We start from the raw sequence: 15,077 nt of genomic DNA, 5'->3' as shown, positions 1-15,077 counted from the left end.
TTGGTGAATCATGGGGAGGAGATGGAATAGGTGATTAACCCCTTTGAGGAAATGATGTAAGAGAAGGATGAAAGATGAATTTGGAGATGTTTCAATAGGAGAAGCTTGTCTAATAATTGTTTTCCTTATTATGAGTGGGAGATTATCTTCTTCATTCTCACTCTCACTTGTCTACACAAAATAAAAAAAATTGTTTGTTGCACCAAACATAGTTTTAGTATTTTTTCTTCAATTGTTAAACTTGAAGATTATCTCTATTTTGGATTACTTTTATGCACTTTGGTTTATTTTTCATCTTAGGATAATGTGTTTACAACCACTGCATTGATTTTACTACAATATTTATGGCTTTGTTATCTATTGTTGAATCTTTTGCAATAGACCAATTCAATACATCTATTGGTTGGTCACATATCCTATCTATGTTGTGTTTTAGATGCTAAAAAATGTCATCATCTTCCATGCTTTTGTGTATTTTACCAAATTTGTTTTTTCTCATCACTTTTAGACTTGATCTATAGAAATATTTGATTTTGACTTCATGTTCATCTAAACAATTAGCCCAGTGATCTTCAATGGCGGGTTCATGTTTAAAATATGCCCTATTACTAGATTGATTTTTTTGATAGGATCAAATCTTATTCTTATAAACCCAAGTAGGTCTATGGCCAAAGGAGCCATTTCAACTTTAGTTGTCCTTATTGTTTTCATGCTTGGGAAAGAGTATACACCCTCCTTGATGGAAAACAAAAATGTAAACTTATGCTTGTTGGCGACCAACTTATAAATCTATGCCACTTGTGTGCAAATTTGTTGAACACGCCACAGGGCTAAGCGAGGGGGGGGGGGGGTGTGTTGAATCAATCCAAACCTCAAAATTGATTATATTCATATCTTCCAACTTTTAACCATAACCATATAATCAGAACAAAAATAAATCATTAAAGCATAAGGCACAACAAACACATGAACACCAAATTTACATGGAAAACCCAAACAGGGAAAAGCCACTGTGAGAACCAAAATCACAATATAAACATAATTTACAATATTGCCTCTGGAACTCACTGATCTTAAGAGGAATTGTAGAGCTAATATGCACAACCTTAGGGCAATATAAAAGTCACTTGCAAAGCTAAAACACATTGTCTCAAGACAAGATACAAAAATATGCCAAGAGACTCGTTGTCTTCAGATAGAGAAAGGAATAGATGAATTGAAACAAATAAGATGTCATGATAATGAAATTGTCCTTGAACCATTGTGTCAAGCAACCAAGATCATGACTAACATATCTGAATTCAAACTCTATCTCAAAACTCTATCTTACAAAAGATATTCTCATCAAAGCTCTTCACAACTCACCTTCGCACAACCTCAATATTGAATCTTCTTTTAAACCATTAATATTTGTTGCTTGTCAATTCACACTCCTTCCATACATCTAATCATACATCTGAACTCATTTATATACAAGATTATTCATTAAAAACCTAAACTAGGTCGACCACAGAAAGAGTAAACAATATTACATAAATTTGGCCACCTATACCAATATCAACCATTGCAGTCCACATCAAGAGATAAAGAGGACCCAAAAACATCATAATACATCCCTTTCAAATGACTCCAATGAACCACACATGCTAATATGTCTTCCAAAGTCAACATCAAATGAAAAATGTAGATAAATATTAAAGCATGTTAACTTAGTCGGCCCAAAAACAAATCTCTAATGCGAATTGCACAATGTGTATCTACACACACCATGGTAAGACCCAAAACACTGACCAAACTCCTCCTCTAAAGCAAACCTAGATCAAAATAATATAATCCAAATAAGGATACAACATCACAGTCAACTGGAAACTAGACAACTGACAACACAGAACTTGGAACATCATAACTCCATTTGCCAATCAAATCATCACCTAAAAATTGAACTGGAACACTACACAAACCACATGAACATGTCCTCCAAACCAAAACACTTGAATCCACATATCTGGAAGCCACTAAGAATTCTCAAGACCTATTATGATAGGAAACCTTACTATCAAAAACATCAACAACCAACTTTGACATTTGAGCAATAGAGGACTTGCAAATATGATAGTGAAATACATATAGAACTGTAGCGTCCTAAAATTGTGACACTTGCAATTTCGACCGCATTTGGGTCTTCACGATGGCGATGCAACACTGAACCTGAATGGAGACCCCGAAACTTGTTCACAACATCAAAAACTGCATTTTTCCAGCACCCTGGCCTGATCCTCCTTGCACCCTGCTGTCCCTGGAGGTGGGACCAGAGCGCCCAGCGCCCTGGTCCCTGGCCCTATTTTGGGCCCGGTCTCCTATGGGGCTTCGGGTCTTTAAGTTTGCAAATTGGAAAATACTCTTTCCTAGTCGGCTCAAGGTTGGAAAAATCAGTCTATCAGCCCTAATTGACAAGTATATAAACAACATTTTCCTCTCCCATTTGGGTCGATGAAAAGGAGGAAGGACATATGTGTACAAGACGTGGAAACGATACTCAAACATTCAAGCATTCAAGCATTCAAGCATTCAAACATTCCTTCAAGCAATTGATCATTCTAAGTCTCCATTCAAGGCTAAGTGTTGCATTCAAGACAAGGATTCAACCATTGAAGAGGAGATCACATGCTACAACATACAACATACAACAAACAACAAATCTATACCTTCGCATATAAGGATACAAACATCCTTACAACAAGGTACTAGTACTTGTTTTACATTACAGTCATTTACATTTACAACATTTCTCATTTCTTGGTTAATTCCAAAACCGGGGTTTGACCTAAGGGCAAACCCCTAATCCCTAACCCCCCAATCGTCTTCGCTTTTCTGTGTGTAGGTTGCAGGTACGCGGCTGAAATTGAAGATCTGGAATCCTTGTGCAAAGACGAACAGATCCCCCTTCGTTTCGCGGATTTTTCGGAGGACCGTGTGCACGCCGAGCGCCATCGTCTCGTCAACTTTTGCTCAAATTTGCAGGACAACACCGTCTCGACATTTTACTGCTAATTCCAGGTCCGCAGCTTCATATCATATCCCTATCTCTGTTTATAAGCGAATCTTTCTCACTTTACATGCATTCCTAGTTCAATCTTTCTATCTACATTCTTTACAAAAGAGGGTATCCTTGCTATCACAACCCTTGAAACTCATATAGAATCCAATCTTGCATTGCGTGGGATTGGATCTTGTGGGTTTCAACCCCTCTTTTGAATGTAAAGTCTCTCCTAAGTGAAAATCATCAACCCTAGTGAATCTCCCTTCTCTCTCCTTGGAGTTGGGGAGGGGAGAACAACTAGGGTTCGATTTTTCCGCTTTACATTTTGGTGAACCCAACGTGAACATCCTTTCTGATTATTCATAGTTAGATCTGAAAATTGGATTCCTTGATTACATTTCCATGTTTGATCTTTTGCAAAATTTTAGAGGTTAATTGCATAGAAACCCTAAATTTTCTTTTTAGTAATTGAGCTTGTGAAATGTTTAATTGTTAATGCTTGTTTTAGATCTGCCCTTCTATTACAAATTATCAATTCATATTTGTGCTTTAATTTTGAAAATTAAGTGGTTAAGTGTCAAAACCCTAATTTTTGAAAGCCTCTTGATTCAACCTTTGTCAGACAATTTCACTGATCAAAACATCTCCAAATCAGCTGTAACTTTGGATTCCGCAATAAAATCACAATATCTTTCATCCCTGAAAATTTGGAAAAAAGTTGCAAGGACCGTGTGCACCCCGAGCGCCATCGTCCTCGACATTTTTTCCGAAACTTCGGGAGCTAGATCTTACTGTATTTTTCTGCTAAAATCCAGAATTTTGGCTGATTTTATCAATTTTAACACTTTCAAAATTTCGGTCAAAGTTGGTCTAGCGATTGCTTGGATTGAGGCTTCTAATCATTCAAAAATTGTTCAAATTGAAATTTGTGTCAAAATTGTGTTTCTTACAGTCCTAAATCTGAAAAGTGTGTTATCATTCATTCGAAATTTCAGTGATTTATTCAAATTTTTGCAATTTGTGACTTTTGAAATTAAGTGCTTAATTACAACAACTTTGATTTCCGCTTTCAAAATTGAATTTTGCGTGAAATTGAGTCAATTTTCAAATTTCAAAACTTGCATTGCTTTTGGTATTCCCTCTAAAATCATAAAATTCAAAATTTCAGTTTCCCTCTCTTTTTCAAAATTCAAATTTTGCATTTTTCAACAATCTTGGCAGGTTTCAATTTTGAGATTGCAACTTTAATTTGGCCTATCTACAGATCGTAAAATCACTCAATTTTTTCAGGTTGGCTGTAAAATCATCATAACTTTCATCCCTGCAAATTTCGAAAAAAGTTACAAGGACCATGTGCACCCCGAGCGCCACAGTCCCAGACATTTTTTTTGAAATTTCGGGAGATTGTCCTGATTGTATTTAACAGCTTAAATCTAGAAGATTGGCTGATTTTACTGAAATTTGCGACCTCTAAAATTCAAAATCTTCTCTCTTTCTTTAGTGCATGAGTTTTACAACAATAAGTCCTACTTACACTATTCCCGTTAGACGAAGCCTTAGAATTAAGTCCTTCCAAGGTTTAATTACTGAGGAGATGGAACCTAATTTGAATGGCCTTTTTAACGAGGACATGGGTAATTCCTCTAATCCTCTTAATGATGAAGAAGCTCTCCATGAGGTTTCTGTAGAACAACTTGCAAAATTGGATAACCAATTTGACGATTTTGGACAATGGATGTCTCAAGAATACCCTGATAGTCAAGCTCTTCCTTTAATTGAGGGTCTAAAACGTATGCTTCAAAGTGATAAGAATGGAATTGATATTTTGCGTGGTATTGCAAACATTGTGGATTCAAATGTGATGCCTATGAAGAGTTGTGCTGAAACTTTGGGTTATACACAACCTCCTACTCAAGACAATCATTCTATTCCTTTGATGACTTCTATTGCTAGTATACCTACTTTTACATCAAACATAATGACTACTTCAATACAAGACATTCCTCCTATGATCACTAGTCATGGGGGCAATCCCTCTTCTTCAATCAACCCTCTTCCTTCATTCAATCCGACTTCTTCATTCATTCCTTCAATAAGTGTTCCTATTATATCACCACAAATGAACTTGACACAAGGGGGCAATTCGTTTTCCATTCCTCCTTGTAGTGTTCCTCCTGTCCAATCATCTCCTATGACTAACTATCATAGTGTCCCACCACCTTACTCTCTACCTTCTTTCAATAACATAACACCTCCATCACAATCTAACACGTCTAATATGAACTCTTCGACTGAAGCGACCATTAACAATCTTGCACAAACTGTCTCTTCTTTACAGCAGCAAATTGCCTCTATGAATCAATCTAAGTTTAGTGTGCCCACATTTGATGTTGCGAGCCCACTTTCTCTTGACATTGTTCGAGCTATTCCCCCTAAACATGTTGAAATTCTGCACTTGGAACTTTATAATGGTAAGGGTGATCCTCTAACACATGTTAAGACCTTTCAAACAATATGTACTGATTTTGCTTATGACCAAAGGTTGCTTGCAAAACTGTTTACTAGAACATTAAGAGACAAAGCCCTACAATGGTATTGCTCGTTGCCTTCCTATTCTATTACTTCTTTCGAACAACTTGCAAATGCTTTCATTCAACAATTTCAAAACAATATAAGTCCTAAAGTTACTTTGATTGATTTAATGCATTGTAAACAAGGTGTTAAAGAAAAAGTGACTGATTTCATTGGTAGATATAAGCATTTGTATGCTCAAATTTCTTTTCCAGTGCCTGACAATGATATTCAAAGAATCTTTATTTCTAATTTACAAAAAGATATTCGAGACAAACTCCTGTTTTCTGAGTTTACTTCTTTCCAACAGTTGTGCGCAACTCTTCACAATTATCAACTGACTGTGAGTCAAATGGAACAATCACATCCTATGGCTCCGAGTGATAAGGGTGATAGTAGTCAACAACCATTTGGGAAGTTTAAACCGAACAGAGAGTCCATTAAATTCAATGAAAACATCATCAACAACAATGTGAATGCAGCATCAGGTGTGTCTCCTATTTCTAAGTTTTTCAAGAAAGAAAGAAAGTTTACTCCTTTGAATGAATCATTGCATAGTATTATGAATAAGTTATTGGAACAAAATGTGCTTACTCTTCCTCCTATAAGGCAAATTGATCCTGCAAAGATTAACTCACCCTATTTTGATAACAAATCTTTTTGTCAATTTCATCGTCAACCTGGGCATGATACTAAAAAATGTTTTGCTTTAAAGGGTAAAATTCAAGATTTGATTGATAATAATACTATCTCTGTTTCTGGAGTGAATGATAAAGGCAATACATCTGTAGCTCCTCCTAACCAAAATCTTCAGATTTTTACTGATCCATTGCCTTCTCATACCTCTAATGCGATTGATACTACTGATTCCTCTGTCTCACCTGATGATCTCGTGTCTATGACTCCGAATGTGATTAACTTTGTGGAGCAGCAGAAAATCCCTAAAGAACTTTCCATCACCTTTGATTCTAGCGAAACTATCAGGGCACCTGATGGTCCTTTATATATAGTTGCAAAAGTCAAAAATACACCTTGCCGTGGAGTGCTTATTGATCCTTCTTGCATGGTTAATGTCATTACTAAAGAATTTCTTTTTACTTTGCAATTGAATCAAGTGATCTATGACGAAACAAATGTGGTTGTGAAACTATTTGATGCATTTTCTTCTCCTGCAATTGGTTCTATTACATTACCTATTGAGGTCCATAACAAATCCCTTGATGTGGACTTTGCTATTATTCCATCTTCCGAACAATTTCGTGTGAAGCTTGGCTATCCTTGGCTATCTTCCACGAAAGCTATTGCTTCTCCTATTCACAAGTGTTTGAAATTTCCCCATAATGGTGAAGTTGTTACTGTCAATCATAGTCTCTTTAAACCAGCTGAAAGAACTTCTAGCGTTCCTATTGATTACTTTTGGCCTAAACAATTCCAATCTCTTCCTCCGCGAAGTGATCATCTTTTCAAATCTTATCAAAAGTGGAAAAAAGATATGATCCTATCTCTAAGTGAACCTAGAACACCCAAACTTGACATTCCTATCATTCTTGAGAAGGATGTTCTTCCTTTGAAAGATAAAACTAATGTCTTTCCTCAAGAAGATTCCTTACCCATTCCTATGGATGTGACTATGCCTATATCTAATAAACTTCCCAAAAGTAGACCTATCCCTCCTCGTCATGATGGACTTGGTCTCCTTCCAAAACCAAATATTCCTCCCTTATATGGAGCAGTTCCTCCTCCTTCCTCTTATGGAGAGAAGAGACCTTCCTCTTCTCCTATTGTTCAGCCTAAGAGACCACAACCTAAACACCCAAGTGATAAGGATGAAAACATTCCTCCTCCTCAATCTTCGCAACTTCCTACTAAGACTAGACGAAATCGTTCTGCACGTGAACGCCGGCGAAAGCGTCGTCTTAGAGCTCAAACTTTGCAACCACCAAAAACACCTTCAACTAGCATTATTCCATTTTCTCCTCAGCCGGAAATTGAGCCAAAATCTCCTAAACATAAGATGCATGATGGTCTTGATCCTGTGCGAGTTAAAGATCCTATTTTTATAAATCTTGATGATGATATAGATGAAAATGTTATTCATGATGCAAATGTTACTCCTGTTCATTCTGATAGTGAATATGAATATGTTGATGTTGATAACCATTTATCTAACGAATTTTCTAAAGCACTTTTCCTAGCTCCTAGACAAGAACAACGTGGCTCGGAACATGAACATAGCCCTTGTTTGGATCTTGTGATAGCTCCATCTACTGTGTTGAATGTTCCTCCTCTAACGTGTTCCCTGCCTTCCCGAAACGTTGATCAGCAAGATCGGGGGGTAGATGACGTGCTAGACTAGTTTCATTAGCATAGCAGATTCTCTCCTCCTCTCTTTCTTTTGTTACTTCTTCTATGTGTTATTCTCATTCTTCTATTTGTTGTCCTTAGTGTTGTCTACTTGAGGACGATGCAAAACATTGAGATCTCTTTTGGTCTCTCTCATGTCGACGCAAAAGACACATGTGTTCCCTTCTTCTAGGTGACCTTCCTTGATTGGGGAATGAAGAACAATTATGCATACATACATATGATATACATGAATAATCATACAGCATACTGACCCCAAGGAAAGCGAAGTCACCTTGTGCTTTGTGTTTTGTGTCTATTATCCTTGGGCTTATCTCACACTTGGGGGCTAAATCCTTGCGATAACGTGCTCCTTTCCTTTCTCATTTCTTATATGTATCACTACCTTAAAGCAATCACCCCCGGTGAGGCGTGTGCGATCGCTTTAACGTAGGGGGGCATACATCCCATCCATATCTTTTCAAGATACTTGAAAATTTCCTGACAAATTTAGCTTTGTCTTGAAAATTTTTTGATATCTTTCTTGCATGACTCATAGTGAGGGAACCTTACTACTGACAGTCATGGTTCTCCCTCGTGATCTTCCCTTTTACTTTGTCAATCGAAGTCGTAAGATCCTTAGTCCACTGGGGGCTTGGTGTATCTTGCCTCCTCGACGTGGTGAAGGTTTTTCAATATTGTTTCCTTGTACTTTACTGGAAGTATGAGCATACACTTATACTCCCGCTAAAGTGGGGGCTAAATGTAGCGTCCTAAAATTGCGACACTTGCAATTTCGACCGCATTTGGGTCTTCACGATGGTGACGCAACACTGAACCTGAATGGAGACCCCGAAACTTGTTCACAACATCAAAAACTGCATTTTTCCAGCACCCTGGCCTGATCCTCCTTGCACCCTGCTGTCCCTGGAGGTGGGACCAGAGCGCCCAGCGCCCTGGTCCTTCAGGACTAGGGCACCCAGCGCCCTGGTCCCTGGCCCTATTTTGGGCCCGGTCTCCTATGGGGCTTTGGGTCTTTAAGTTTGCAAATTGGAAAATACTCTTTCCTGGTCGGCTCAAGGTCGGAAAAATCAGTCTATCAGCCCTAATTGACAAGTATATAAACTACATTTTTCTCTCCCATTTGGGTAGATGAAAAGGAGGAAGGACATATGTGTACAAGACGTGGAAACGATACTCAAACATTCAAGCATTCAAGCATTCAAACATTCCTTCAAGCAATTGATCATTCTAAGTCTCCATTCAAGGCTAAGTGTTGCATTCAAGACAAGGATTCAACCATTGAAGAGGAGATCACATGCTACAACATACAACATACAACAAACAACAACATCTATACCTTCGCATATAAGGATACAAACATCCTTACAACAAGGTACTAGTACTTGTTTTACATTACAGTCATTTACATTTACAGCATTTCTCATTTCTTGGTTAATTCCAAAACCGGGGTTTGACCTAAGGGCAAACCCCTAATCCCTAACCCCCCAATCGTCTTCGCTTTTCTGTGTGTAGGTTGTAGGTACGCGGCTGAAATTGAAGATCTGGAATCCTTGTGCAGAGACGAATAGATCCCCCTTCATTTCGCGGATTTTTCGGAGGACCGTGTGCACGTCGGGCGCCATCGTCCCGTCAACTTTTGCTCAAATTTGCAGGACAGCGTCGTCTCGACATTTTACTGCTGATTCCAGGTCCGCAGCTTCATATCATATCCCTATCTCTGTTTATAAGCGAATCTTTCTCACTTTACATGCATTCCTAGTTCAATCTTTCTATCTACATTCTTTACAAAAGAGGGTATCCTTGCTATCACAACCCTTGAAACTCATATAGAATCCAATCTTGCATTGCGTGGGATTGGATCTTGTGGGTTTCAACCCCTCTTTTGAATGTAAAGTCTCTCCTAAGTGAAAATCATCAACCCTAGTGAATCTCCCTTCTCTCTCCTTGGAGTTGGGGAGGGGAGAACAACTAGGGTTCGATTTTTCCGCTTTACAAGAAGATAAGCATTATATCTAGATCCACAACACATAATCTTCACATACCAAAAGAATGCAAATCATATTCCTCTGAGGAGTTAAAAACTCTTTCCTGCATAAATATTGTTTCCTACATATTGAAAATTCTACTATACTATCCTTATGGAAATACTTCAACATATCCTTGAGACAATTCAACAATGTCAAAATACATAAATACTCTTTCATGCATATTGAGACTTCCACTATACCATCCTTACTTCAACATCAATGACGTCACAAGCAACAATTTCAGAACATATAAATAATCTTTCCTCATATTGAAATCATCCTTACTTCAACATAAATGACAACACAAGATAGGTTGACATCAATGACAACACAAGACATGTTGATATCAATGACAACACAACACAACAACTCAGATTTCCAATAAAATCTCCAATAAGAATAATGTTTTTGTGGGGTACTTTGGTAGCTTGTAAGGTGATTTGTCAAACCTTGCAACTCTTATATATGTGAATGTTTTAAATTGGATATTACCAATTGCTGGAAATATGTTCTATATGTTTTCATTGATGTCAACTTGCCATTGATGACAATATCATATTTGTATAAAGATGTTGAAGATTATGAGAAATGGTTGTATAGAGACATTGTATAGTGATGGATTAATATAGTTGAAGAGGTTGAGAAATTTTCAAAGAGATGTTTGATAGAGATTGTTTGGCACAATTAGAGACATAGGACCAACATGTTTGAGAATAAGCAGGTTAGTTTGGAAGACCCACAAATGTATTTATAACAATATGACAATCTAGAAGTATGGTATGTATATGATTAAGCTTGTAACACATTGGTTCATAATTTGGATGATGATTGAAATCACATTGAATGATTTCTACGTGTTCAAGGAGTTAGATGAATGATAAATTAGTCTAGGTTCATACTTGTGCATATGAGAAAAAGTTGTTAAAGGCACAAACTACATATTTTCCTGAGTGAGTTTGTATCTTGGTCTGCATTCTTCTGCATTGCATGATCTGGTAGTTTGGTTATGGATTTAAGTTTGTTAGTCTATAGGGAGTTTATTTCTAGGATGTCATATCATAAACATTTCTACAATAAGAGTTAGAAGTGACTATTCTCTGGATTGTACTATAACAAGGTTAAGTGTCTCATATGTTCTCCAATATACTCTAGATTCCTCTAGAGTAGAGTATATGCTTGTGCAAACTTGGGAACATGATCAATAAGGTATAAGAGTTCATCCATATGAGTTTTAGTTGATTTGGTGGACCCTAGTACAAGATTCAAAGTGTTGAAGTATCACAGTCAGTTTAGGATGCTCTGTTTTTATCAATTAAGTAGGTTTCTCCACTTGCAGCAACACTTAATAATCAGATACTTTAGGAGATGGTTGTAGGGATGTTTTGGATATTTTAAATTTATCACAAATTGGCCCAAATTTTATTTTTTGTTTCTCCCTGGTGGTGCAAAGTTGTATAGTTGATAGTTTTGGCGACATTGCTAATGTTTGGGTTGACAACCTTGGTTTTCTTCATTTGCGGTTGGATCCTAATTAATTATAATTGCTTTAGAGGATGTTTTGTGATGTTTTTGGGACCAACTATTTCTTAGGTCGATCAACAACTCATTTTACTTCATGATTCATACGTTTGAAGTTGACCTTTGTTGCATCACACATTTCATTAAAAGTGCCATCTTGGAGTTGCCCTAATTAGTATTTTGGGATGTTGCATAGGATATAAATAGAAGGTCAAATCATTTGTGTAATATGGAGTAAGTCTGCAAACCTACCACATCTGCATATATGAAATGAATCATTTATTGTAGTTCATGTTCATATTTTCATTGTAAACTTCGTATCCTGCCACCATATAGTAAATCTCTTCAGCAAATCCAAATATCTTTGTATCTTTCTCAGCAAGTCCATCAAGGAGTAGTGAGATTCCTCAGGCAATGATCCATAATTTTTTTTTGTAAAACTTGTTCAATTATATTGTGAGATAGCTTTCACCACGGTTTTTTCCTCGTTGGATTTTCCACGTCAAAATCTTGGTGTCCTTGTGTTGATTGTGTGGTGCATGTTTTACTTTTACTTTTTTTTTTTTTTGCAAATCCAATTTAATGTTTAAACCTGCAAATGGAATTATTTTTGTTTTAGTAAATGTTAATTCACCACCACCCCCCAACCCCCCCCCCCCCCTCTGCATTTTGGTGTGTTCAACACTAATTTCCCCAATTTATTACTTTGGTTGTTGCTTCTAAATATAATATTTTGCCCAAAATACTTTCAAGCCCTCTTAGTACATAGAAAATAAAAGCATCATTAACTAAAAATAATTTTTTATCGATTTCTCTTAGTTCTAATCAGGGATAATGTTGATAAATTCTTATTTTTCCCAAACAGATGGAGCCAACTCTTATTAATCCTAGAAAACTCATCTAGTAAGTCAACAAGTATATTAAATAGGATGTCATAAAAAACTTATTGGTCTCAACCACATTCACTAACTATTGATGTAAGTTATCACTGAGTGTTGTTCCCCATTCAATCCTCTTCTCATTTTCTATCTTTAAGATGTAATAACACATCAATGGATGGAAACCTTTGGAATAAGGGTTACCATATATTCAATTGATAAGTGTGATGAAATCCTTAACATGTTCTTTGAACTCACTCCTATGTTGTACCTTTTCTATCTTTTTAGTTTATTTCCTTGGTACAAGGATTAGATGATCATTGATGAAACTAATAGCTTGTTTTTTTTTTATAATGGATTCATGCTTTCTTCATATCAATAGCTTCATATAAATAGCATGTGGAGGGATGCAAAATATTTTTTCTAGCATACATGGATTGACATCGAGTACTCCTTCACAAGAGCATTTGAATAACTTTTTGTCACTTTTGTCATTGTAATTTGCAAAAGTCAAAACCAACTTGGGATTTTGTACAAAAATTGGAAAAGTGGCTTCTTCAATTAACCTTAAATTGGCTAAACATTGCAGCACCAATTTTGTTTTGTTTCCATTCTAAACTCTTTATAAAAATTATGAAATATCAACATTCCCTACAATCTCATTCCCTACAATCTCATTATATGGTTAAAATAATTTCAGAGGACCGTAACCTTTAAAAATAGATTCCATTTTAATTAAATTATTTTTTAGGGTCAAGTTTAATTATTTAAGGTATGGTATACAAATAATTTATCTGTTTAATTAATCACAATATGGTATGCATAATTTTTAATGTAATTTTTTAATATATTTTTTAAAGAAAATAAAAATAGCATATATATATTATTGAAAATAATTATAATAGATATGTTGGAAAAAAGGGATATTGATAGACAAACAACTTGGTCTAACGAATATCAAGGTAATGAATACACAAATCAAGCAATAAATTTCATTAATACAATGAGAGGTAATGGATGCCTCTTACATGATATACCACAATATATCAACAACAAAAGCCTTAATGACAAACAAGAGAAAGCAAAACATAATTATGTCACACTATTATATGAATGAAAGTGTGTTGCCATTGTATATGATAATTGAACAACATGAGTATGAAAAGCATATATGATTGATGCAATCAATGAAGCTCTTAAAAATAAAGAAATGCCTAATCCTTCACCCCTTCTATTACTTGCACCAACTAGAGTTGCAACATTAAAAATAAGGGCATCCACAATGCATTCCACATTGAGAGTCCCAGTAAAACATTTTTTCTCAACTAGAAGGAACAAGACTAACAATTTTTCAAGAAGAAATATCACAAAATAATACATATTGATCGATGAAATGAGTTTCATTGGTGAGAAATTGCTAGAGAACATAGATTTTTTACTTAGTCAAGCATTCCTAGAAAATGCTAATCTAGACTTTGTAGGTATATCTATAATCACAATCAATTAAAATAAATATTTCATATTATAATAGATACATTTTATAAGTATTAAATATTTATTTTATAAGTATGACATTTATATGTTTATATTATATAGTATTTAAAATAATGTTTATCAACTATTACTATAAATTTTTATGATTTTAGTTGGAGATCTAGGTTGTTTGCCTTCAGTTAAAGACAAAACAACATTTGACAAAACAACATATGACAACAACATATGAGAAAAGCTATTGTGGAAAGACTTCAAAATTGTGGTTACCTTAGACAAAGTATTTAGACATGATGGAGAAGATACTCAATAAAAGCATTTTTTTCAACTATTGACAAACTTGTGAGATGCACACCCTACAATTGATGATTGAAAGTTGTTATAATCAAGAACAAATACTAACATCATTGCACCGCAATCAAAGAAGAGTTTGACAAAAATGTTCTTTTGTTCTCCACATGTGATACTATTCAGAATCATAACAAGAAAAAAATATATTTTCTAAAACAAATTGCTTCATGTGGTATTGCAACAAAAGTTGAAATTGTTAATGTGGCTAGAGGAAGTTCTCATGATGACCTTGATAGGGAATTATTGATCGATAAGAATGGAAAGAGTAATGTTAAATTCTAATCTATGGATAGAAGTGGGTCTTGTATTTGGTGTTTTAGGATTATTCAAAATATTGTATACAAACCTCGAAGTACACCACCATAACCACCAACATATACAATGGTTAAGTTTGACGGTTACTCTAGAATAACATTCAATGATCATAATGCATAAATAAATCCTATCAGTGCAATACATAGTGGTTATACAATTTGAATACCATTAAGATTATCTTAGGCATTAACAATACACAAATCACAAGGTTTGACACTTGGAAAAGCTACAGTTGATATAGGACCATGAACAAGAATGACATTTGTGGCTATATCTTGTTTAAGTATTTATAAGGACTAAGAATAATGTCACGATTCACATATGATCATTATGAAAAAAAGAGAAAGACAAAATAACTTGCCAAGCGAAAAGATAAAGAAAATAGACTCAAAGCTTTAGATATTAGTTGATGTGATATATTTTTATATACGTTCAATATTTCATCATTGATATTAAATTTTTATACCTTATTTTATCATTTATTAATCTTTAGTTGCTTTGAATCGTTATATTTTTAAT

This window comes from Cryptomeria japonica, chromosome 2 (genome assembly GCF_030272615.1).
Source record: "Cryptomeria japonica chromosome 2, Sugi_1.0, whole genome shotgun sequence".
Taxonomy (NCBI): Eukaryota; Viridiplantae; Streptophyta; class Pinopsida; order Cupressales; family Cupressaceae; genus Cryptomeria; species Cryptomeria japonica.
The sequence above is the reverse complement of the archived record's forward strand: the minus strand, read 5'-3'. Positions refer to the sequence as shown.